The 26,383-nt window shown below is 43.7% G+C and overlaps 1 long non-coding RNA gene across 1 annotated transcript in view; it reads left to right on the top strand.

Moving 5' to 3' along the window:
* The window catches only part of LOC144806046 (uncharacterized), a 190,973-nt gene extending 171,098 nt beyond the window's left edge, over positions 1–19,875 (top strand). Inside the window, exon 4 of the long non-coding RNA XR_013605670.1 lies at positions 19,513–19,875. This is a non-coding gene — a long non-coding RNA (uncharacterized LOC144806046). The remainder of the gene's footprint in view (positions 1–19,512) is intronic.
* Positions 19,876–26,383: the final 6,508 nt, after the last annotated feature.

Genomic DNA, 26,383 nt, shown 5'->3' with positions numbered 1-26,383 from the left:
ACCACCAAACAAGCAGCACATCTTTCGAAGTGCGCGACAAACAGGCATGCTCAAGAATAGTGCAAGATATACACTACTATGGGGAAAGAGCCCTTAAGGTGCTTTCTTAGTACGTTGCGCTATAAATATCAAATGCGGAGAAAAACTCCATGCATCGCCTGCCTATATGAGTTGCAACACATATATCAAAATATCAAACAAACCTATCAAACACAATCCAAAGTAGACAAGTCTATCCCAAATTCAAATATGCCACAGTAAGTGTCCTAAGACTACCTTACCATACAAGGCATCCAAAGTCCAAAACCTACAACAGGCGCCGCAAAACGGCTCTTACCAATCATAGGCTGTCCAGATTCCAAATGCCAAGTTCTAAATTCGACCAAACGGTCACTGCACGGCAGACCAGCAGAAGAGATCTCAGTCGAGGACCGGCGCCACCTGGATGGTCGGATCGGAAAGTAGGGAAGGATCACCTTGGATGCCAAGACACGGGTCCTTTCTGGCAGCGATCGCGTCCTCAGCGAAGTTCCGAACCTTCGTCACGACCAATCCTTCGGGCATCCGAGTCGCCAATGAGCCCCACGTGCCAGGCGCCAATTTGTCGTGCAGGCCTCAGCCAGACCCGCTAGTGCAAGGGGTTCGCCCTTCTGCGCACGAAGTTCTCTGACCCAAAGGAAAAAGTTGGCACGGAAACTGGAAATGACAAACACATAGTTTATTACACCACATGAAGTGGTGCTAAAGTTCGGACAGTACCCTTCGGCACTGTGAGAAGTAGCACAAAGGGCTACTCACACATGGTTTATTTATACCCACACAGGGGCTCAAGAGAAGGCGGTAGAAAGCATAAGAGCACATTTTATGTCCATACAAGGTAATATCGAGAGGCACAATCGATCAGTGGGAGGAGTTAACAGTCTTGGGGTCTCGGCTAACACATTCCAATCTAGTGCTAACCATTAGCAGATGCAGACCCTAACGGTCAGCGGCAAAACACAGAGATGCTATTATTATCCTGTTGCCGGGCAGATTCAAAGGCCATGAGCAGAAAGATAGGACAACGCACATGGTCGACACGAGGCAGCGTGTGGCAGACAAAATGGCTGCCATGAATCCAAAATGGATGCCGCTAAATGTCAAGATAATGGCTAAAAACTCAAATGTATTTTGCTAACGCTCAACTCAATCGCCGTCATAATACAACACATCCAGGGCTCCAAAAGAGCTCTCTGCAGAGACCTAGCTAGCTAAAGCCACGTGGGATATTAGTGACATTATGTATGGGGGTGGGGAGGTGGGGGCTCTGATCTGATCAGATCTGTCTGCAGCCTTTGCCCCCATCTCCCATTCCACAATACTACAGCGATTGCAGATGGTGGGTCTTAGGGGGAAGTGCCTGCTTGGTTCTTATCCTTTTTGAAAGATTTGACCCAAGTGGTGGCATCCGCTAACTTCAGATCAACCCCTAAGACCATTACCCCTCCCCCGGCTGGTTTTGAGCCACAATCTTTTCAATCTTTACATGGCCCACTTGGCCACCCTGATCGAGTCATTCGATATCACCTCTACTCGATGATACACAGATCATTAGATTAGAAGAAAATACACCTGATCGAGTCATTCGATAATTGATATCACCTCTACTCGATAATACACAAATCATAAGATTAGAAGAAAATACGCCTGATCATGCCATTCGATATCACCTCTACTCAAATGTACACAAATCATTGGATTAGAATTAAATACAGATAAAATGGCCAGTAATTTCAGGAGCTGCCGCCAGGAAGTTGCTGATTAGATGAGCTCAAACTCCCTGGCGCTAAACAGTGAAAAAAACAGAAATCGGGGTATTTGGGACCAGAGCCTCACGGCACAAGGGTGGCGGCCGGTGCCTTTGGGAGCTCTGTCTATCCCATTCCATCAGGTCTGCAAACTGGTCGTTTGGTTGGACTTGCATCTGTTCCTAAAAGGATTCATTAAAATTAAAAGCTCTACAGGCTTCTGACTGCTGAAAGTTATCAGAAAAATACTTCCATTAATCCCTGCTTCATCTAGGAGGACCTGGTACTGGTTCTGATCCTATCGAGAATGGATTCCTGCATCACTTTATAGGTAGGCATATCTGAATATCGCCTACATAGATTTTTGCTGCTACAAAAACAGCAGTTGGGCTGGTTCTGAGGTTAATAAAATCAAGGTCGAGCTCCAACAAACTGGTCACATTGCGCCGGCTTCCTGTCCTGAAAAGATGTCAATATAAAGCACTTTATGTCATAAACGCTCTACAATCAGGGGATTCATTCTTATATGTCCTCGCTTTTTGCCTGGTATCAGCTGGCCGAGGGGTGAGATCCCATCATGCTTTGCTGACTAAAGTCTCTATGTTTACGAAAATCAGAATAGATGGATGCTCTCCGCCTGTGGTGACTGCAGGTACCTGGAATGAAATGCCCTCCCACCTGCCCTGTGCGCCCAAGAAAACATGAGTTCTTTCAGGAAACAAATCAAAAACTTTCTGTTCATGTTCTGGGGCTGTGGGATTTTGATACTTATGTGCTCATATTAGCGCTAGGACACTTCTTTCCCGAACTAGCTGTGCAGCGCTATATAAATTGGCTCTCACATCCAGTCATAGCCATCGATCTCTGGGCAACAGATCGTTGCAGCTATAGACAACCTAGGAGGAGGAAAGGCTCCGGGATCTGAAGGTCTGGTGTAGAGTTTTACAAAGCTTAGAAACAAATACCGGCCGCATATCTGCTAGCTAGAGGTGTATGCCGAGGCATTAAAGGGTGGTGTGTCGATGCCGTCTATAAGTGACACAATCATATCAGCACTCCCCAAGCTTGGGACAGACCCGGCTAAGTGTACCTCTTATCGCCCTCTGTCACTTCTTCACTGTGATAATAAATTCCTGCCTGAGGTGATACGACTCGGCTATCCCTCCTACAAGAGAGAATAGTCTCCCCGGTACAGTTGGGATTTGTCCCAGATAAATCCACAGCGGTTCATCTACGGACGGTATTCGCAGTGCTGCATCGGGAAAACACACACATGAAGGCTGGTGATGCCGATAATGTGTTTGACTCCCTGGAATAGCCTTATGATTGAGACATTTAGGCTCAGGGAGTTTGAGATCACTCATGAAGCTGCTGGACACACAGCCTATGGCCTGAGTTTTCGTAAATGGGCTCAACTCAGACGCCATTCAGATCGCATGGGGCACTGGGCTGGGACACCCTCTGTCACCCGTTCTTTATACCAGGAATGAACCCTTAGGCCTGTGAACTCCAGGAGAGGCATACCATAACCATACTGGGCTGACACCTTTTAGACACTGAAACCAAGAAGTAAACACATCTTTATAAATTGACAGGTTTATAGTCACGGTGGCCAGGCCGGGAGGTGGGTTGAGAGTTGAGAAGGTCAAACGACGGAACTTCAGAGTTCAATTGTTCGAAATCCTTGAAGTTAGAGGTTTTCTGGACAGGTCCGCTGTCCTCTGGAGATCTGGTCTCTATTGAAGAGTAGAAAATAAAATATCCTCTTGGAATCAAAAGTATCACCAAATAGGTATAAACACCATACAATCCACTCTACTCAATCACATCCACACAAGATCCGTTAATTATACATATATACCACCAAGAAAGAAATTCCACATAATAGCTGTGATATAAAAAATACAACTCATGTTATTTCCTTCGTACTTAAAAAGGAGATTATATATGTGACTCATTATAAACAGTGCAAAATATAATTTGGCGCACTAAATCACTTCAGATAAAAATACATGAGTCCCCCTGTCTTTTTAACCTTTTTATGGCTGATTTGTCGCATCATTTACATAGATGCACACTCACCAATTCCTGCAGGCCAAAATGTGAAATATTTGCAATATGCAGACGATACAATTCTGCTGAGTCACACGCAAATAGGGCTGCAAAGATTGATAGAGTCATTTGATCAATATATATTGGCGAATGGTTTACAAATAAATGCCAAAAAACTAAAATTATGATAATAGGAGCGACAAAATCAAGTAAGACATTATGGAAAATGAAGGATTTATCTTTTGAAACTGTAAAGCAGTATAAATACTTAGGAGTTACGCTGGACGAAATAATGAATTTTAAACCACACTTTGATAATTTAAAGGCCAAGACAACTTCATTGTCTTTTGCCTTTAGATCATTGCGTGACAAACTTTCTTGCCCAAGTTACAATCATTTACTAAAAGTAATGAAGGTGAAACGTATCCCTGCGCTTACATATGGGTCAATCATTTTTAGAGAAAAGATAGCCAACTGCTGGATAAATTACAAATAAAAGTTTTTAAGTCAATTTTTAGGATTTCTAAAAATGTTGGACATGCTAGTTAGACTGGAATTTGGTTTGCAAAATCAAACATTGGTAAGACAAGCTGCATTTTTAAAATGCCTATTCTCACTTTACTTATCGGACCCGGAGTCCCTTGCATATATGTGTTGGTAAGAAATGAATAAGAAGGAGTATAGAAGACCATGGAGGTCATACTTAACAGAAAGTTTGAATACTTTTAAGCTCCAACCTTTTGATAACATGATTAGAAATAAAACCATTTTAAAACAGATTTTAAATCAATCAACTAAATTGGTATCATTAATATTGGATCAGGAGCAGACTATAAAAAAAAAGCATGCCTGGTCGGTTATCAATTCATAAAATAAAATTGAACCCCAATTCTAGCTATCTTTTTGCTTGAAACCGACGGTAAGGGATATATTCCTCAAGCTTAGGTTTGGATACTACCCCACAAAAGATGGTACACCGAGATGGGTACAAGTTTGGAAATCACAAAAGTGTAGATTATGTGGTTATATTAATGAAACGTTATTGCACATTGTATGCATTTGCCCCAAATTGTGTCAAGAAAGATTAACTCTTTTAAAACCAATATTCAACAAACAAGGGGTGAGAACATGTCGCCAAGCGATAATACTGTGCGTTCAAGGGCGTATCATCAAATTAACAGTTTACTTTGTCGAATTTATTCTTCTAGCTGAGAAAAAACTGGCTCAGGACGACGTTGTGGTCATTTAATAAGAATTGAAAGCGGCTATGATTCCAATTATATTGTTTTTCTTTATACTGGCAATGTAACTTGATAATTTAATAAAGTATCTGAGGATTGGGGAAATTTTAAGAAGCATGGATGCAATTTATATATTAAGTATTAAGAACACAACTGGACCAAACATTTGTTACTGTATGCTCTGCTTCTTATTAGGGGCTGGTAAAAAATAAAAAACAAAAAAGATAAACAGACAGGGGACTCAAAGATTATTTGTATGAATTGGTTTATTAATATATAAGGTGAATAATAATGAAATGTATTCTTTTATATGGTTATGAACAAAATACCTTTTTATGATATGTTATGTACTTCTAACAGTTATAAAAGATATTTTAATACTTCCTTATTATCTGTAAGGAATGTAAGAAATTGCTCCGATTCACGAACTGTTGTTTTATTGCAATGATTTTAATTAATCGCACAATAAAGAATATATATATACATGAGGTACTGGCATTAGTGTGGGTTTAATGTGCTGAGAAGTTTGATACCAAACTTCCCAGGTTTCAGTGTAGCCATTATGGTGTTGTGGAGTTCGTAATGACAAACTCCCAGCACCATATACTCTTAATGGCAGCACTGTACTTACAGGGCTCATTCACCTGTACCCACACTACGGGTATAGTGCACCCAGCTCAAGGGGTGGTTGATCTAGGCCAGGGCAGTGGGTTGTAGGCATGGCACACAGGGATGTGTGCCATGTCGACTCTTCACTTTGTTCTGCATCAAAACACGCAGCCTGCAAAGGCAGTGTCTGTGTGTAGAGGTACAGGGCCTCTAAGGGTGGCACAAAACGTGCTGCAGCCCTTAGAGGCCTTCTCTGGTCACAGTGCCCTTGATACCTGTGGTACCATTTACCAGGGGCTGACCAGTGGTCAGATAGGCCAATTGGGTTAGTTTTGGGGAAGGAACACAAGCCCTGGGAACCTGATTGGCAGGGTACCAGGGCACATCAAGTCAAAGTGCATCAGTGGTCTGGAAAAAAGTGGGGGGGGGGGTTCTATAACAGAAACCGACTTTCCTACAGGTAGTCCTTGAACAAAATGTGGAGATGCATACCATGCGTTCTAACTTGTCATTTGCTGCTCTATTTTCCAGAAGGGTCTCTCTTGGAGTCCACCAAGCACTTTTCATCGTATTTTCAGCAACTTGTTTGGGTATCCACGTTCCTTCAATTTGTGCACAAGAATTTCTGCATTCATGAAATAAGCCCTTTTACCTGAGCAATTCCGTCTTATCCGGAGAAATTGGCCCGAAGGCACATTGTCATGTAAACTGTGTCGATGATGACTTGTATACTGCAGGGCATTGTTCCTAACTCTTGATTTGGTAAACAATGTATTTATTTATAAAGTGTTCTATAGCACGAACTTGATCCCGAAGGATATCAGAGCGCTTTACAGTTAGAGGAAGAGGATGGAAAAAGATCACAACAAGACTAAAATGGTGAAACTAATATGCATAAAATCATATAGTGCAAACATAACAGATCGTATCTAATTTAGGGTTAACGTAGAGTGGGCTATTCAATGATAAAATGACATCAAGGGAGTGATGATACACAATGATGTAAGTGGGGCGAATACAATTATACCAAACAGGATTATTAACCAATGCTGTAGTATTTACAGAGCGATTAGGGTCCATCGTGTTAAGGTAAGAACTTATTCATGAGGAATCTTTTTGCTTCCAATTTGAAAGCATCCTTGAAGGAGATTCTATGAATTTCCGATAAAAGAGAGTTCCAAATTTTTGGTGCAGCGCCAGAGAAGGCTCGTTGTATTTCTGCCATTGTGGCCAAAGACTGCTACATCCAGAAATGTGATAGATGACTGGCTACTGGACACACAGAATTGTATATCTACTGATCTGGCATTCAACCACTCCATAAACACATTTAAGATATCATCTTGTCCATCTCAAATGCAAAAAATGTCATCAATAAACCGGAACTATTTGTGGATATTATGCACAAATGGATTGCTATCATAGGTAAATTTCTCCTAAAACTTGGCCATGAATAACACGGCCAGCTCTGGGGCAAAGGGACAGACAATCGCTGTCCCTTTGATTTCCTCTCCATTGGCAGCTTGCTGGTATATCAGTGTCTCCATGAAGACATGTTGAGATGTCTGCCCCAGAAGTCATGGCGGAAGGTTGAGTAGTTGCGGTGGAAGGATCTCCTGGATCCTGGAGTAGTGTGGCTCACTGGTTAGAGGCGGCAGGCCTGAGAGCAGAAGTCAGCCTGGGACCAGGGTTCAATTCCCGACGCGGCAGGGTCGTGGACCTTGGTCAGTGGACTCGATAATTCTCGCTTCGGTGCTTACTCTAATCAGGGGTTCCACTCGGCAACTCTGGGCATTAGCTTGCCTAATCTCCACAACGGCCCCACCAATTCCGGGGATGCCTGGCTCCACCTTGGGGACTCCCAGCAAGGGACCATCCCACAGGGAAAGCCGGGACGGGTTCCCCAGAGTTATACAGCGCCGGGACGCCCCGTTGCTGGGGCAGCTGTGCGCTTTACAAGTATACTACATTTACATTTACATTTACATTCTTGGGTCTGAGGTGCTGGTGTTATCGCAGAAGTGCAACAATGGTAGATTCAGCAGTGGTTGTCTGCTTCTTCCCCTCTGCGGTCTCCGAATCAGCTTTTTTTATTTAGCAGTTGACACTGGCAAGTGAGACACAACCTCTACACAGACTTGCTCAGTCAGGGAGACTGGGGGATCCTGGGCACGTCACAGGACTTCTCGACACTGCCACATTTACTCTGTTCCTTCTGGGCCGTTCCTCACAACGGGCTCTGCTGCTGGTCCTCCTCAAAGGGCAGGGAGACTTCTTCCAGACAAGGCTCTCTCCTCTTCCCTCTCATCAGACAGGCAGCTCACAGGGCCACTGCCCGGGGCAATAGTTTCATCCCGGAAGACTTGCAGAAACCAGGCAATGTGCCCTCGCCTACGGGGGAGTCACTATCAGTGGTACTTATCTTGAAACAGCGGCTCTTCGTGTCGGGCAGTAAAGCAACTTGAGTTACAACAAAGCCAATATGATTGCGACCCACTTTTCTGTAGTATTTTCAGACCCTGAATGCGTATTCCCTGTCTGGGTTTACTGGTTTCTCTGGTTGCATTTCATCTTCCATTTTCTTCTGCTGCACAAACAAGGACTTTGTGCAGGGTGGTTGCTGCTCACAGCAGGTAGTGATGATGCTGCCTCCATGCGGGAATACTTACAACATGAGCACAGTAAGAGTGAACCTTCTAAAGGCGGTCCTGACTCCATCCCTCCACCCTTGTGTCCAAAGTTACACCCTTCTCATCTGGATTGCTGACAATATTGCCCATCTTGTGCCATGTTAGATGATGGGCAATCGAACATGGATGTAACTGGTAACAACATACTTACACATGTGTAAACAATATAGAGCCCTGCTACCTAATATTATAAATACGCGTCCCGAAATTCAAACGGGGATGCCAATGCGAGGTCTCGTCATAACACGTGAATGGAACTTTACTCAATGCCCTGTAAGCATTGCAGACGCCCTCTGACAAGTAAAATGGCCTGTTCACTGGTGACGTCTAAGAACATGGTACGCTGCCACCATTACTCACTGTACGTAGCCAGAGACACAGACCGTAGTCTTTGCCCCACCAACAGAGTGGTTGTAGTGTCCGTCAACATCCCCAGAGCCAGGCTCAGGGTCTTCGGGTCAATTTTGGGCCTAGTCATGCAGTGCGCACACAGTATCTTCTCTGTGCTGAGGCCAAAATAAAATCAGGATACCAGAATCTCTTGCAGTTCCGTCTCTCAAGACAAGGGTGCACTGGCTTTGGCCAAGAAGGGGGATAGGGTGACCAAGCAGGGCTTAGCCAGTCTACATTGTTGTCTGCCCCTAAAACACTTGGCCTCTGCTATTTACATTTATTTATTTTAGCCTTCATTTGTAAAGCAACAATATACTGCAAGCAGAACTTTGAGCTGGACGAGAGTCGGGTAAATGAGGTCCGAGTGGGAGGAATTGTAATATAGTATACTCATCTAAAATGAAGAGAAAATGCAAGTTAAACTATTCTGTATGAAGTGGTCAATTGCTTAGTGATATAATTACTGATGTCTTTGTCTCGAACTGGAGGGTCGCTAATTTGAATCCGGGTTGGTGCACTAGGGAATAGTGTGAAAACGAGAGAATGGTTTTGAAAAGTGTCAGGAAGATTGGCGCTCAGCGTGTTCCCAGTATGTAAGAGGTGGTAAGGCAGTTGTATGCTCGGTGCGAAACAGGTCAGGGGAACAAAACCAACAGAAAAAGACCCCTGTGTAGACAGAGATGCGTATCCCTTGTCAAATGAAAAGCAACGAGGTTCCTGTGCCCACAAGATTCTCATGTGGTTCTCATGTGAGAACCAAAGTATAGTAAGGCTTCAAAAAAATGTTTTCACAGTCCATCCGTGTGGAATTAAAGAAATGTAATAGTTCTGAATGAATCAGTACAAACAAGCGCAAAAAGCCGACACGTGTTTCGTCACACCGTGTACGGGTAATGGCTCATCAGGGCTGTAAGCGCAAAAGCGTCTTATGTCGAGTAGCGTGCCAAGCGCGATATGAGTGGGGGTGTGTAGGTGATGAAGTAGGCTGAAATCCTAGGTGCAGCGTGGGCACGGGTATGTGCAAAGCTTCGAGCTCATCATCCGGGTAGGGAATAGTGACTTCTATATTCACAGTGGTATGACGTCCCTGCCTGTGTGAGACAGCACTTTGAACAGGAAAGCCAATAGTATAAAGAAAGAATTACATAAGGTATAAAATACGCTACACAAATTATAGGATGGGCTGTAGTATAAGATCAGTCGTGCATAATTTGCAAAAAGAGAGTACGTGTAAATGCTTACCGTGCTATCGGATGTTACATTTCTAGTAACCGCACTCATACGGTAGCTAGTGTTAACCTTTTTGTTTTGGTTTCCATGAAAATACTGCATTTCAGAAGTACTGGTAACACCCTCACAGTAATCTTTAAAAGAATTACTCTTGGTCACCGGGAACCTCCAGATTTGTCGCGTCCTCGGGTGGTCTGCTCCATTGCCCGCACTCATCTAGTGCAACTCGGTGATTCCAGCACAACCGGAACCGCCTGGCAGGGCGCACACATCTCAGGTATAAAAGCCCTACTTGTTTGGTGCTGGGTGGCAGGAGCTGCCGGGCAGCAAGGTTCCCGAAGGGAGTTTCCACATGCCAGTTTGTGGATCGTGTTTGCAACCCAACCCAACCATATCAGCATACTGTGAATCTTTGCATCCACCACTCAAGCAAACTGACCCAGGAGTTACAAATTAGCCATGGCGGCTCCGGGCCATTGCTTACATTGATGGTCCCACTCAGGTCTCTGGCCCTCTGGACAGCTATCTAAACAGAGGACATGCCATTTTGAGAAGCTGGTAAACCCTGTGCTTCTTCGAACAGTTCTTTCATTGTGGCGCTCCATTTTACGTGACAAACTCTCACCCCAATGGCCTCCTCAACATGGTGAGATGTTTGGGTGACATTCGTTGTGCGAAGTCCTGAAGCGTGCCTAAGGCACAAGCGTGAAACCCATCGACCTATATCTTCTAGGATCAACACCTAACAACAAGAACAGACGCAGAGAGGAGGAGCTACGCTAGCAATCAAGATGGCCGCGTAAGCTCCCGGCTCCGCCGACCTCTGCCAGCAGCTCGTATATCCTGACATCAACTCTGAACTCACACCAGACTCCCGTGTTCATGAGGTGTTTCTGATTCTAAAGTTGCAATCCCGAGATTTCCATCTTAGCGGATGATGAAGATATGCCGTGTTTCCATCCTCGGCCTAACTCGGCGTGGAAGCCGGGGCCTCGATTTCTAGCCCATCCGGGTTAGAGTTGAACAACAACGGCCGCGGGACCTGGGCTGCGTCCGGTCTTCCGAAGTGGGACTTACTCTGCTTGTTTTGGATGGTGACACTGTGAACGGTTCACACCGAGGACACCGCTGCGTGACGCGCCGGCTGCTGTGGTCGGGGGTCCGACGTCCGGAGACTCTGCTAGCCTCCCGGGGTGGATGGGCATGGGCCCTAGCTAGCGGCGCCGGTGTCGATATTGCAAGACGAAGAGCGCCCGCTGTTGTCATCGGCTTTGCGTGGGCCTGTTACCCCGGAGTAGTCGACCTCCGGGGTTCAAGTCCTGCTCTGTCGCTTCGTGAGATGGTATGGAGCGGACGGAAGGCACGCCATCGCTGCAGGCCGTAATGGCCGCCATTGGGGCGCCCCACTCGCAGGTCACCGCCATATTCCAGAAGCTGACTGTACCAGTGGAAGATATCTGTCTGAGACCGGACGACGACCCCCCGGTAGGTTTTCAGCAAGCTGTGGTACCCGCGGAGCAGTGTACGCTTGAGATTGAGGACCCTGTGCGGAAGCCAGATTTAATGGGCTTTGTCGGTCCCCAAATAACAGCTAACAAGCCTGTGACTATCGCCAGGTTTTCCTGTTCGATCCTGATGCCGCCCAATATAGACATGGACAATCCTATGTGCCGTTATAAGTTCCTCAGTGACTATTGGAGAGATTCGCTATCCTGGGACACTTTTCCTCGCTTGGTTTGTGGACACCGTAAACTTTTCTCCTGTTTTCGATCCTACTGCACTGACTCGAACTTTTACGAACGCTCTGATTTTTCTATTGAGATGGTGGTTCGGGTGAAAAGGGCTCTCAAGAAAAACCGGACTGGCCAGGGTTGAACTTGACTGCTTGGGTTTGATACAATACCTTGATTTGGACAGCTATCCTTGTTTGATTTGTTGACATCGAGAAATATTATCCTGGTTTCGATCCTACTGCACTGACCTGGACTTTTCTCAGTGCTCTGATTCTTCCATTGAGATGGCGGTACGGGTGGGAAGGGCTCGCACGAAAACTCGTAGTGGCCAGGGTTGAACTTGACTGACTGGGTTTGATAAAATACCTTGATTCAATAAGGAGATTGCACCTATAATGATGTGGGAGTCGGGTGGTTTTTGCTCCCTCCCCCGGTTGGTGTATAACTTTAGCTTCATACTGTCTTGATTATGTCTCGGGGAGGTCGCTTCTGGCGGGGGGGTAAGGGAGACCGGGGGCATGTTTACTTTCTCCTCCTCCACTCTTTTCCTTCTTGTAGGGTTAGTTCTTGGGCGACAGGCACGCTGCTAGTGGGGTCAGGCCGTAGCCATTGCAGGGGTGCAGGGTGGGGGGTTTGGGGGGGTTTGTTATTTTATCTTATTTTGTTCTATGGCCTTTTTTCTTTCCATCTTCCTTTTGCGAGAGGTGGGTTGTTTATCCTAAACTGATTTACTCGTTCATGTGGGTGTCTACTCCGGCCTTAATTATTCTGTATTTTGGGTGGATGGGTCTTGCATACTGAAGTCGAATTGGTTTGTTTAACATATTGTTTATCCTTCTTTATATGCTTACTTACGTTTACGTCATAGATTCATGTATATTTGTTTATCTGCGTTGCCGTATTCGCCCGTCGCCTATTGTATGGTATCTCAAGTATGACACCCTATTTCTGTAATGTCTCCTCTTGTTCTCTTCAATAAAAAGACTTTAAGAACAGACGCAGAATTCAAATGTTTTGATAGACCAATGTCATAGTCATAGTTTGATGTGCTGTAGTCGTTCACCGTATTAGCAGGCCTTTTGTAATTAGGCGCTCCGACCTGGAGACGGCTGTTATGTGGTCACTATCAATAAGGGTTTATTGTCTGTCACTGTGGATACACTGTCTACCTTGATACTTCTGCTTTTCCTTAACCTTTGTGTTGTTCTAAAAGTACTAGTGACCTTGATAAGAATCTGTTGGTAAGCTTTATAATGTTGTCTATCAGTTGTCGCTTTATCCCCTTCTTGTAAATTATGCAAGCCAAACTTGAAAAAAGTACATTTTGTTGTGAGAATAGCTATTGTTGCCGGTGATTTCTTTTATTGCAGCACAGCAATGCCTCTATTATAAATCGAACATTGATTATTCGAATAGTATTGATTTAATTTCAGAGTGTCTTTTGCACCATTAAGTCAATAAATATTATGTTGACCTTATATTTGAGTCGGATCGGTTTATCCTATTAGAGTCCTGTCCTTCGTCGTCGTTTTCTAGTGAGCGGCCTAGGCTCTCGAGGGTCATACGGGCTCTCCCCCTCCTTTTGTTTCGACAGTGTTTGCCTATAGAGATGCTGATATGGAGTGCGGAGAAATCCATGCTGGTGTTTGTGCTGGGAACGTGCCTTTGCTGTTTATTGCTTCCATCCAGTCTCCTTCGAGGTGCACACATTGTCCGGTTAGGGGACAGAGCACAGAAAGTGTAGGTTTTACCTAGTACTTAACAGTTTAAGTCTGATGAACACAGAACTACCTTTTCCAAAGGTTATTACTTGGCCATGTTACATTCAGATGAATAGTCCATGAGAATGAGTGCTGTTTACTCCCTCAGAGGCAATGTCTATGTGGTAATCAAACTCTTGTTTTATCGGTAGGCTAAGTGTAAGATTTATTCACCACTCACCCAACTGCACCAGGAACGTAAATGCCAGGAACACTCCTGGCAACGCATCAACAACAGTCCAGTAGCCGCTCGAATGAATCTTTAGTTAAAGACGCATCACCACCGTCTGGGCCCATTTTTAAAAACACAGTTTTACTTACAACTTTAGGATGGTTGTAAATACCCCCTATCTTGGACATAAATGGGAGAGAGGCATACATTTACTTAGTGTTCCCGAAGAGCACTATTTCACAAATTGGTAGGTCAGGGTTAAACAGGTAGGCTCCTGGTTGCACAGTTTCCCAGTGCAGTAAACCACACGTAGGGTGGTGGAGATTGTGAGGGAGAGGCCGAGGGACTACAATCCCAGAATAAGGACCTCTATAGTGGCCCTGTCGAGAAGTAATATTTGGTGTTTATTTCCAGCATTTTTAGGTAAAGTGGTAAAGCCGGGATTATATGTTATATCTCCCCTCGGTCCCTCCTAGACTTAAGTTAGGATTTTGTCTTAAGTCTGTCTTAAGTCTGTCTTAAGTTTGTCTTAAGTCAAACGTAAGACAAAATCCTAACTTTACTACTACTAAATGCCTTCTGTGAATATCAACAGTAGTAAGTTTAGGATTTTGTCTTAAGTTAGTTCTGTGAATCGGCCCCCCTGTGCCTGGCCTGTGTTATTGCATTGTTTGCATCAGATTCTCCTCGTGCCTGGCCTGTGTTATTGCATTGTTTGCATCAGATTCTCCTTGTGCCTGCCCTGTGTTATTGCATTGTTTGCGTCAGATTCTTCCAGTGTCTGGACTGTGTTATTGCATTGTTTGCATCAGTCCTAGTCCCTGGCCTGTGTTATTGCATTGTTTGCATCAAATTCACATAGTGGTTGGCCGGTGTTATTGCATGGTTTTCATCAGATACTGTTGGTGCTTGGCCCGTGTTATTGCATTGTTTGCGTCTGATTCTCTCAGTGCCTGCCTGTGTTATTGCGTTGTTTGCATCAGCTTCTCATAGTGGTTGGCACGTTTTATTGCATTGTTTGCATCACATTCTCTTGGTGCCTGGCCCGTGTTATTGCATTGTTTGCATCAGATTGTTCTAGTGCCCGGCCTGTGTTAGTGCATTGTTTGCATCAGATTCTCTTGGCGCCTGACCCGTGTTATTGCATTGTTTGCCTCAGATTCTCCTCGTGCCTGGCCTGTGTTATTGCATTGTTTGCATCAGATTCTCATAGTGGTTGGCCAGTGTTATTGCATTGTTTGCATCGATCCTACTGCCTGACTTGTGTTATTGCATTGTTTGCGTCTAGTGCCCGGCCTGTGTTATTGCATGGTTTGCATTAGATTTTGTGCCTGTCCTGTATTATTGCATTGTTTGCGTCACGTTTTTCTAGTACCCAGTCTGTGTTATTGCACTGTATGTGCTTCTTTTGGTATGTTATTATTCTAATAGTTGCAGCTTTTCTAAAAAAAACATGGTACCTTTCATTCCAATCAAGTGCCTCTGACTGCAAGGACACTGCACTCTTCCTGCAGTAGCAATCTACTTCCTATTTATGTAGCAACAGACAGAGATGTTGTAAGGTCAGAAACAGTACATAGGTAAGTAGGTATGATGCAAAACAAACTGTTGAGTAAGATTTTAAGCGAAGAAGCTGCTGTGATAGACGGCAAAACATCCATGTCAAAACATCAGCAGTAGGACAATGGTACATGGAATGAAAATGGTAGATTTATTTACACTTCTGTGCAGTGCGTGTCACTTATTGTTCTTTTCTTCCACTCTCATGAGATGGTTTTACAAGGCAACTCTGAGCTCACTGAGTGTGGAGCTTCCACGAATCCCAGAGACAGGCCGTACCAAAGATGGTAACAGAGTAGGTTGAAAGATCTGAGTCTTCATCCTGGTAGATGGACTGGTGATCCCTGAGGGGGTGTAGTTGGTCTGTGTGTTGCCACGGCTGTCCAGGGGGTGTAAGGAAATGTCAGCAATTAGTGGAGGGCCCTCTTTTGGATGAGAACCACCGAGCTTCATGCAATACAGACTTGAGGGGTTGTGCCTGCACAGGATGAGTTACATTCTGAAATGGTGGACCTTGTCCAAAGGCGATAGATGTTACCAAGGCTTAACATCTTCAGTTAAGATAGAGAAAGTCCATGTATACCTCAAGGTGCTGAAAAGCTTTCTGCACTCTGCTGGTGCAGGCAGGATGCTTATTCTCTAGTTGGCATTTGCCAGGGCATGTTCAGAAACAGTGGTTTAATAAAACCTTGGAGCACACTTGTAGCGTGACTCTTGATGTCTTGTAGTGTGTGGTAGATGTGCTAGGACTGTCCCAATGTTCTACGGAGCTCAGAACATCCAGACTCTCCTTCATCTCAGAGCTCGAGCTCTGTGGCTTGACCAGTTAAACTCCAATAAAGAAGGTGACCTAGACCAGTTCTACCTCTCCCGACTTTTGAACTCATCATTGAGGAAAAAAGCCCTTGTCTGGAAAGCAGATCTATACAAGGTACAGCTCAGAGAAGAACCTGCCTGGGAAGAAGATCTGCACAAGGTGCAGCTGACAGATGTCCTGCCTGGAATGAAGATCTGCACAAGGCACATCTGACAGAAGTCCTTCCAGGAAGGAAGATCTACACAAGACGCAGCTGACAGAAGCCGCAGCCTGAAAGGAAGATCAGCACAAGGTGCAGCTGACAGAAGTCCTGCCTGGAAGGAAGATCGGTACAAGGTGCAGCTGACAGAAGTCCTGCCTGGAAGGACGATCTGCACAAGGTGCAGCAGACGGAGGTCCTGCCTGGATGGAAGATCTGCGCAGGGCGCAGCTGACAGATGTCCTGCCTAGAAAGGAATATCTGCACAAGGCACGACTGACAGAAGTTTTGCCTGGCGGTGACCTCAAAGCAGTGAGAGACCCACAAACCACAAGATCCTTCAAGCCCAGCTAGCCACACTGGACACAATGTACACCAACTAATTTAGTTTTCAGCAAATTGTTTATTCCGTCACAAATGTGACAGGCGTCCTGCCCGACCCATTAAAAATGCATTACATCCTGTGGTAATTATAATAAGGCAGACAGGATATCTGTCACATTTTGATTAGGCTTTGGTGTAGTTTGCAGAGTTTTACTCCTGGGAGCTCCATGAAGTGCCAGAAAAAGTCTGCCCTACTCTGCGGACTTCCGCAAGTGGCAGAGTTTGCTAAGTCCCGCACTAAAAATCAGCACGAATGGCACTACGCATCACGCCAGAGGGCGCTGCTGCTTCCTGCCACTCAAATTGACATTCTACTCGAGTGTCAGCTTCATCAATGAGAATGGCAGATTTCTACACTCGAGTGGTCGCGACCTGCCACAATGAGAAATCTCGCCAGGAGGAGGTCTAGCACGTTATTTTTTCTCACAAGCGCGTGCCTCCTTACAGTTGGCGAACCGCTTGAGAAAAAAAAATCAGTTGTGCATCACTTCGTGGCGTTTTTTGAAACGAGCTCCGATGGCACAACGGAATTCTTCACCCACCCCTGGTTTTGAGGCAATAATCTGTTAGACAAACTCTAAAATAGGCCCTATGTCTGCAATCAGTGTTGTAGAAAAAGTGAGAACCATGGCCTTGTGACTATCAGCCCGTTATCTGACTTCTGATTAACCCCACAGAGTGAGTGCGCAGCCAGAGGGCAGTAGGGGGGCCAAAGGACAGAAAATTAGGTAAACTTGAATATGAGAAATATGGAAAGGTACAAATGCCGCATCACCTGTGGATAACTGACACCTCCTCCCACTCTGCCAAATACCTATTCAGTCACTAAATGGCATCCTGGGCCCCAAACGAACAACATCATGCCAGATACCATGTAATGGTGGAAAAGAGGGGAAAAAGAGTAACATACACACATCTGTTGCGGGGATGTGTCAGGTAAATTATTGGTTGTGATTAACCCTGGGCGTAGGTCGCGTAGTAGCGCTACGCGTAGCTACGCAAAGTGTACTTCGCACTACGTGTAGCTAGGCGAACTGCGTAGTGCACAGTGCAAGCCGTCGTTTTCTGGTGCTCGAGTAGATTTCTACTCGAACAGCAGCTTTCTCAACGCAAACTGGTAGTTTCGCATCGTGAGAGGTCACGAGCATACGCGCCCACTTGCAATGAGAAACCTGACCTCCCCGCATTGAGAATCTCACCTGGAGGTTTATTTTCCACGCTTGCGATCGGCAACTTGAAGTTGCTGATCGCGAACAAGGAAAAAGTCTTGCCGGGATGTAATTTTTGCTCGCTCGCGGTCACCAACTTGACGTTGAGGACCACGAGCAAGCACAAAATGACTGCTGCACAACGCTACGCTATGCTATGCGTGTTTGCACTGTGCTACATGCAATACACGTAGGTCGAAGTACCGCAAACTTTGCAACCTACACAAGCGTAGCGTAATTCTTCACCCAGGGTTAGTTGTGAAGGATTCTCTATAAGTACTAAATGACTGATATCGTTGAATATTAAATTATATGAATCAACGTTTGTTTGCCTTATCTGCGCACATAATATAAAGGACAGGCCCTACAGTGAACCCCTCGTTCTGTTTTACAAAAAGCCCCCGAAGGAGCTGCATCTTCCAGAACTTCATCTACTTTAGGAAGAACTTAAGACTTGCTTTTGAAAGTTGTCTTTCAGGGCCAGAACCAGGTACTGTAAGCTGCACTAGTTTCAGGGAGATGGATAGATGTTATGGCGATAGGAAACCCCCCTCAACCCACAATAATGTTCCAATCTTCCAGGTTAGAAGAAACCAGAAATGCTTGAACCAAGGGAGCTATTGACAGTGTCAAAGGTGACTTATGAAAAGTGAGTAAAGACAGGAGTTGGTATTTGAGATGATCTTAAGTGAATAGGAAAGAAACGAGACGAAGTGAGTGAATGGAGTTACTTTTGTTATATACTTCGCGAAGAGTTACTGTAAATTTCGCAGCCCCGCCTGATCCATCTCTTTTTCTAAAATCTATTGTTATTTGAATGATGTCTTAACCATATGCATCTATCTTGAACCTCCTTTTCAGATATTGATAAGATGTCACCAGATCAGCAGAACTTTTAGTTAAATATCTGTGTATGATAAAATATTCCTTGCTAAGTTTCAAAGGTGGAAAAGAAGAAGGGGCTGATTTACTAAGATTTTGCGCCGTGTTTGTGTCACAAAAGTGGCACAAAACAGTGCAAAATATTTTTTTCCTAATTTTCTTTCCAGCAAATAATGTAAGAGTAATGTGAAGCATCGCATAGCACTGCTGCACATTACTTTGCACTATGGGGCCTGTTAAGGGTGGTGCATGGGCGTTCCACTGCAACCACCCAAGGTTTCTCACGCTAAACCCAATTGACCAACTACAGTAGATTGGGTTTAGCGTGAGAAAACTGCACCCTTTTAAACTAGGCGCAAGGAAGGAGAAATGCTTTAATTTCTCCTTCCTTTTCTGACTTTGCATGCGTGCTGCACTGTGCAACACGCATACAAAGTGGTAAAAGCTTTCCCTCATGTCTAGGGTGTCTTTCCTGTACAAAACCTATGCTGGAGTCACACACACACGCTAGCACTCTGGTGCTAAGGTGTGTGGATGGCGCAGGGCTGCTGTAATCAGTGCCGGTGCAAGGGAAAGGGAAGGAGAGAGTCATATCTTTGAAAATATGGTGCTCTCCTGCTCCCTCCCTGTCACGCAACGCAGCGCAGCCTCGCTGGGGGGAGGGTGAGTTGCGCTGCATTGCATGGAGATTTGGTAAAACTCCACCGAAATGTCTGTTACAACCAGTTAAACGTTGTGAATTTTCATTCCATTATGTTTCAATTTAGTAATTTTAAACATCTTTACATCCAACAGAAAACAAGCCTTGAATATATGAAATGACCATCAATAACGAAGCTAATTCTGTAAATCTTCAATAATAGCAGAAATAATGAGCTACAGTATTCAGGAAAACATCAGCGCATTCGGCGACAGAGGAACCTGCACACAAACGGACAGATCTCGGATGAAGCATCAAGGCAGTTCAGTGATTGTAAGAGGCTGAGCTGTGCACCTCCACGCCACAAAACGAAGAAATGACCTTAGGAAAATTAAGGCAACAACGATAAGAAACCGCCTCCTGTATAAACAAGTGTCCAACACCAGCTTTGATCATGGGATCGGTATGATGTGATTACCACAGTGCTCTGTTTTCTAAAATGATGACAAGCCATCATTCCGTGCTCTAGGTGAATTGTAAATGTAAATGTAAATGTATAGGCATTTATATAGCGCACTACTTACCCGTAGGGTCCCAAGGCGCTTCGACCGCTGCGAAACCCTTCCTGGCTTCCCTGAGAGATGGTCCCTTAATGGGTATCTCCAGGGTGAGACCAGGCATCCCCGGCGGTCTGGTGGGGCCGTTAGTGAAGATGAGGCAAGCTAATGCCCAGAGTTGCCGAGTGTGATCGCTGATCAGAGTGGGCACCGAGGCGAGAGAATTATCGAGTCCGCTGACCCTGGTCCAGAAACCTGCCGCGCCGGGAATCGAACCCTGGTCCCGGGCCGTCCTCTGCTCTCGGGTCTGCCGCCTCTAACCAGTGGGCCACACTACTTCACAATTGTAAACTCTTTCTGAAAAAACAACAGTAACCAGAGAAGAGCACAACAGAGCGGAGCCAGACAACTGACGGGTAAAGTAAAGAGGAGTTCTTCTATCTAAAATACAACAGACTGTCCCGATTTGCACCGGCCTGAAGGAAGAAACATCTTTTCCCGCAATCGTGCATAGCCATAATCCAATCAAAAGGCACTATCGACTACAAAGACACCTTCTACGTATTAGGAGTGTGGCAAATATTAGGGGCTATTGCATTTTATTTTTAAAACAGAAATCAAACATGCAAAATACTGCACACATATAAAGTGTGTGAGAAAAACACAAATGCTTTATCAGCCATGTTGGCCCATGAGGAAATGCAGTCATGGGATTTAGACAAATATATACCCGACCCACAGACACTAAACAAGAAAGAAGAATCATACACATGCAGCAAGAGCTTTAGTTTGACATCACTACTCAAGCTTCATCAGCACACGTACACAGGACAAAAACCATTCAAGTGCAGCGAATGTGTCAAGAGCTTTAGTAGGTTATCAGAACTGCAAAGACACCAGCGAACACACACAGGGGAAAAGCCATTCAAGTGCAGTGAATGTGTAAAGAGCTTTAGTCAGTTATCAAACCTCCAAAGTCATCAGCGAACACACACAGGAGAAAAACCCTTCAAGTGCAATGAATGTGTAAAGAGCTTTAGTCAATTATCAAGCCTTCAAACACATCAGCGAATACACACAGGGGAAAAACCATTCAAGTGCAGTGAATGTGCAAAGTGCTTTAGTCAGTTATCACACCTTCAAAAACATAATCAAACACACACAGGGGAAAAACCATTCAAGTGCAGTGAATGTGTGAAAAGCTTCAGTCAGTTATCAGACCTAAAAATTCATCAGCGAACACACACAGGGGAAAAACCCTATCATTGTAGTGAATGTGACAGTAGTTTTCGCGGCTATTCAGCATTAAGGAATCATCAGCGAACACACACAGGGGAAAAGCCATTTAAGTGCAATGAATGTGGGAAGGGCTTTGGTCGATTATCACAGCTACAAAGTCATCAGCGAACACACACGGGGGAAAAACCCTATCATTGTAGTGAATGTGACAGTAGGTTTGGTGGCTATTCAGCTTTAAGGTATCATCAGCGAACTCACAAGAGAAAAAACATTTAAATGCAGTGAATGTGTGAAGAGTTTTAGTCAATTCGAAAACCTACAAAGACATCAGCGAACACACAGTTATTGTGAGAGGAATGAATTAGGGAAAAATACATTTCAAATTATGTGGGACATTGAAATACCAGATGATAGGAGACCCGACTAGCAGTAAAGAAGAAAAACAGATAACAGTATTTTCAGAATTATAAAAGTGTTTTTTTTCCAGTGATTGTTCACTTCCATACACATAGCAAAGCGGCATGATGCACCAGGATACACTGTGGGAGGCGAGCACAATGTGAATTAAAAGAAAAGAATTTTTTTTGATTTTTAGTTGGTGAAGAAGAGATACAAAGAAAACATTCAATCGCACTTGATCACACTACCTGTAAAAGCAACACTGAACAATACTGGGACTAACAACGATATTTTCTGCTAACTTGTCGGATTAGTGATAAACCCTAAAAACAAAACACACCCAGACTGGACATGTTGAAAGGGCTCTGGAGATGGAATACGTCATTGGTAAAATGTATATATTACTATTAACAAATGCCACTGCAGTATATGTAATGAACTAAAGCGAAGCACAGGTGTTCACGAAATAACCTATTTTTAGATATAAAATAGCATATACCATGTTTTCAAGTAACGTTTGCTGCATCTTTTACACACTGCTATCGGTTGATGGATCAGCTCATGCCTCGGGCCTTATAACTAAGTGTGACCCGTGGCTCCTCTCCGACTTGGCTCTTCCTGTTAATTTTGTGTCTTGCCAAACTCTACTTTTTACCAGAATTGAGCCATTGTAAGCAGTAGACTATGTTTGAAGAATGTGGTGAAATAGCGAAATCCCACATCAAAAGCATATATGTGCCAGGGCAATCCGTTGCACTCCCAGCAACTCGTCTTCCACACTTGATTGTCCCTTGTCCTCAAATGTTCTAAAGGATTTGTCGTACGAATGCCAGAAGTGGCAGTGACATTTATGAAGCTAACGGTAACAGGAGTGTGTGGGAGATAGAGAGGGGGGAGAGATAAAGAGAGCGAGAGAGACAAAAAAAGGGGGAGAAAAAGAGAGAAATGGAAGGAGGGGGAACAGCACGTTCTTTGTACTCACCTAAAAATAGAAGAAGCAGCCAAATACATGTCAATATGTGACATCACCAGAGAAACGGGCTGAACACCTGTGAATTGATATGTTTATTTTTAATACCTATAGACCCATGTCATGCCAATAAACAGGGCACATGGAAGGAAAATAGTGAAGGAGCCCATTATCATATGCAAATCACAGTGACATCACATGTAGTGACATCACAAGACGTGATGTCAGCCCCTTATAATAATTCTCATGTGAAAGGTTGACGGCCTGTTTTAAAAACAAGAAACATAAAATAACGTAAAAATAAGGTTTTTAGTTTCAGTTTTTATACATCATGTGTTTTACCCACTATTAGTTTTTGACCAAACTTGGAAATTACTGAAAGTGTAAATATTTTTAAGCAGATATGTGGAACTTGGAAATTACATTCTTAAACAGTTTTCAGCGGATAAATAAAATGTACTTTTAATTTGCGTTTGTTTCCTGATGTTATTCTTTATCCAGCCCCTAAGCCGCAAAGTGTTTCACATTTACAATGTATTAAGCAAAAGAAGGGCTAATTTTTTCAAATTCTCTTTTCCTCTCTTGCGCCACTCACACAAACAAACACTCAGAGGCCTGTGTCTGCAGTGCTGGGGCACAAAGTAACAATTATCAGTTGCAGGCTAAGGAGCTAGGTGGAACTGAGTCCTGTTTCTAGATATTAGTGGGGGTACCCCTTCAAACTGTGACTACCCTGACTTGTGCCGTGCTGATAAAGCAATAGTGAATTTGAGTAATTTATGATCAATTGAAATGAGAGAAAGAGAAGAAGAGAGCGAGGTGCAGTATATATTAAAGAAAATGAAAAAGAGACACAAGACTTTACCCTGTTCTGTGTACAAGCACTTTACGTAAACTAGTTATGCTGTGCGTTGTGAACAGGCTGTCACCCCCTTTGTATGCAAATGACCTTCTGTGACCAGACACCCCAGGCTCCCATCTCTTCTAGTGCGGGTGATAATGTGAGCACTGTAAGGTAATCACTAACTAGGGCTATATTGAGAAAGAATCGGCTTCTAGGTCACACAGCTGTGGTTATGTAGTTCTTTATTAGTTTTTTTTTTATTTACTTTAATTTGCAGCAATTCTCCAGGTTAGTTTTTCTCAGTATTACGCTTCACTTGCCATCTGGGATGACCTAAAGAATACAGTTGACCGCAATGGGGTTACTGCGCTACTCCTCTTGGACCTCTCAGCTGCCTTTGACACGGTTGACCATGACACTCTGAAACAAAGACTTTATGAAGCCCGCATAGAGGGAACTGTTCTAGACTGGATCGTATCCTACCTTCGAAACAGAACTAATGTCATCCATACCCCACCTTTCTCCTCTAAACAGTACTCCAAAAAGCAGGGGTCCCTCAAGGTTCTATCATCTCGCCCATGCTTTTCAACATCTACATGAAGTCTTTACCAGTACTGATCAATAAATATCACCTCACGTGCTACAACTATGCAGATGACACGCAAATACTCCTTCAACTGGAATGCCCCAAAGACATTGGAAAATCACCAATTTTCAGCTGTCTCAGAGCCGTGGATCAGTGGATGACTTGGAGCCATCTCAAATTGAATGCTTCAAAAACTGAAATACTCGCGTGTGGCGATTGGAAAAATTACAACCCGCTTGCCGCATGGCCTAATGAACTGTGATCACTGCCTAAAGTATTGAAGAAAGTAAGAAACCTCAGAATGACCATGGACTTCAAGCTGCCGATGAATGCCCAAGTGGATAAACTAGCAAGATCAAGCTTTGCTACTATAAAAATGCTGCGACGAATTTTCCCTCATTTGGGATTTCCACATAAGGTCCAAGCTACCATCTCTCTTGATCTATCCAAACTCGATTATGCCAATAGCCTCTACCACGGATCACCTTTAACGACCGAGAAAAGGCTACAACGGATTCAAAACTCGGCTGCCAGACTACTCTTGCATATCAAACCACGAGACCACATCTCCCCTGCCTTGAAAGCCCTGCATTGGTTACCGGTTGCCAGAAGATCCACGTTCAAGCGGCTTTGTATTACCCAAAAAGCAATACATGGAATAAGACCACTCTTCATCAAGGAATAAAATCACCAAACACATTCAACAAAGGAACCTACGCTCTAAAGGAGCATCTCGCCTCAAAATCCCACCATACAAGAAAAAAACCATGGGTGGCACATCCTTCTCTATTCAAGCAGCCAAACTATGGAACTCTTTACCCCTCAACATAAGATCCACCGACAACCACATTATCTTCAGAAAACTACTCAAGATTTAGCTCTTCCCCACATAAGCACCATACGGAAACAGAAATTTACAGCATATCCCTCTGTATATAAACATTTGTTTTCAATATAGATATGTACCTATCTTTGTGTATTACTTTATAAAACATGTGAAATAATTATGTTGTTAAGAGAAAAGAAAAAATAAATAATAATAATAATAATAATAATAATAATAATAATAATAATAATAATAATAATAATAATAATGTTAATCAATTAATAAAAATCATCTTTGGTCTACATGTACATACTTCCATTGTGCATCTATGTACCTTCCATGTACTTGGATCTGTGTGTCTGTTACTTTTCTCCTGAAAAAGCATATCCAATGCACTACCCTATTTCTCAGCCTGTGCCTCTATCAATATATTTAATCTAAATATACTTACTTCCTTTATGTATCTATATACTTTCAATGTACCTATGGATCTATATATTTATCACTTTCTTCTAATTTAGCATTTCCAATGCACTAGCCCAGTGTTTCCCAAACTGTGGTCCGCGGACCCCAAGGGGTCCGTGATACATTCCCAGGAGGTCCGCAGGCAGCATATCTAAAAGCACTGCAAAGTTCCTCGTATAATTAACAGTTTGCGAGCAACAATAACAGTGTCAAGATAACGCCAGTGATTAATGTTCCTGCTGGAGAGAGATGTGAGTTTTGTCCAGTGGCAGTTTTGACTTATCTAATGTAGCACAAAGGGTTAATATGCCTACTGCAAAGAACGTATACCATGCATTTTAAAAAACTGTATTTTAAGTTTATAGGTCAGTGGGTTACTGCTTTTGTCACAGAGATTATTTTGCTACTGTGCAGTTCATAAGTGACAATTGGAATCTAGCACCGTGACCTATAAACTGTCATCAAAGAGCTGCTTGCAAACTGCATGCTACAAGTTAGTAGCTTGTGTTTTTCCCAGCCATTCATTATCCAGATGCTGCTATAAAGTTTTAGTTGGGTGTAAATACATTTTTAATGTTAAAGTCAATGCTAACCACTATGTTATGTTCTGAATCCTGAGTGTGTGCTTTTCCTACCAAGCACTCTTTAAAAATGCCTACCAGTATAAATGACATGTGTATCCTACACCTTGTAGTCCCCTTTGCCTTATGTAACATTTTCTGTACATTGATTTACATGTATGAGTCCTTGTCTCTATATGTGTGTGATGTCAAGTGCTCTTACATCCTACAATGGTATGAAAGATGCTATAAAATAAATGAAATACATGTGACAGAGGGGCTATGGAGAGATGAGAGGCACTGTTAGAGGGTGATAATAAGGGAATGATTGAAGAACCCCAACAAAGATTATTGTATCCTGGTGCATAGTAAGGTCTATATTTACTATTCTTTCGAAGCTAATACAATTCAAAATATACTTATAAATGTAGAATGCAACATTGTTTCCTATATTTTTTGGGGGGAGAGAGCCTCCCAAAGCCCCCTTTGTAGTGGTCAAGCTCACTCACTGCACTTGGGTGCACCGTATGGGGAGGATCTGAAAACATTTGCCATGGCTGCTTTGAGTTTCCAGTCTGGC

Source organism: Lissotriton helveticus, assembly GCF_964261635.1.
Source record: "Lissotriton helveticus chromosome 1_1 unlocalized genomic scaffold, aLisHel1.1 SUPER_1_unloc_41, whole genome shotgun sequence".
Taxonomy (NCBI): domain Eukaryota; kingdom Metazoa; phylum Chordata; class Amphibia; order Caudata; family Salamandridae; genus Lissotriton; species Lissotriton helveticus.
Note: the sequence above shows the minus strand (reverse complement) of the source record. Positions and strands in the feature narration are given on the sequence as shown.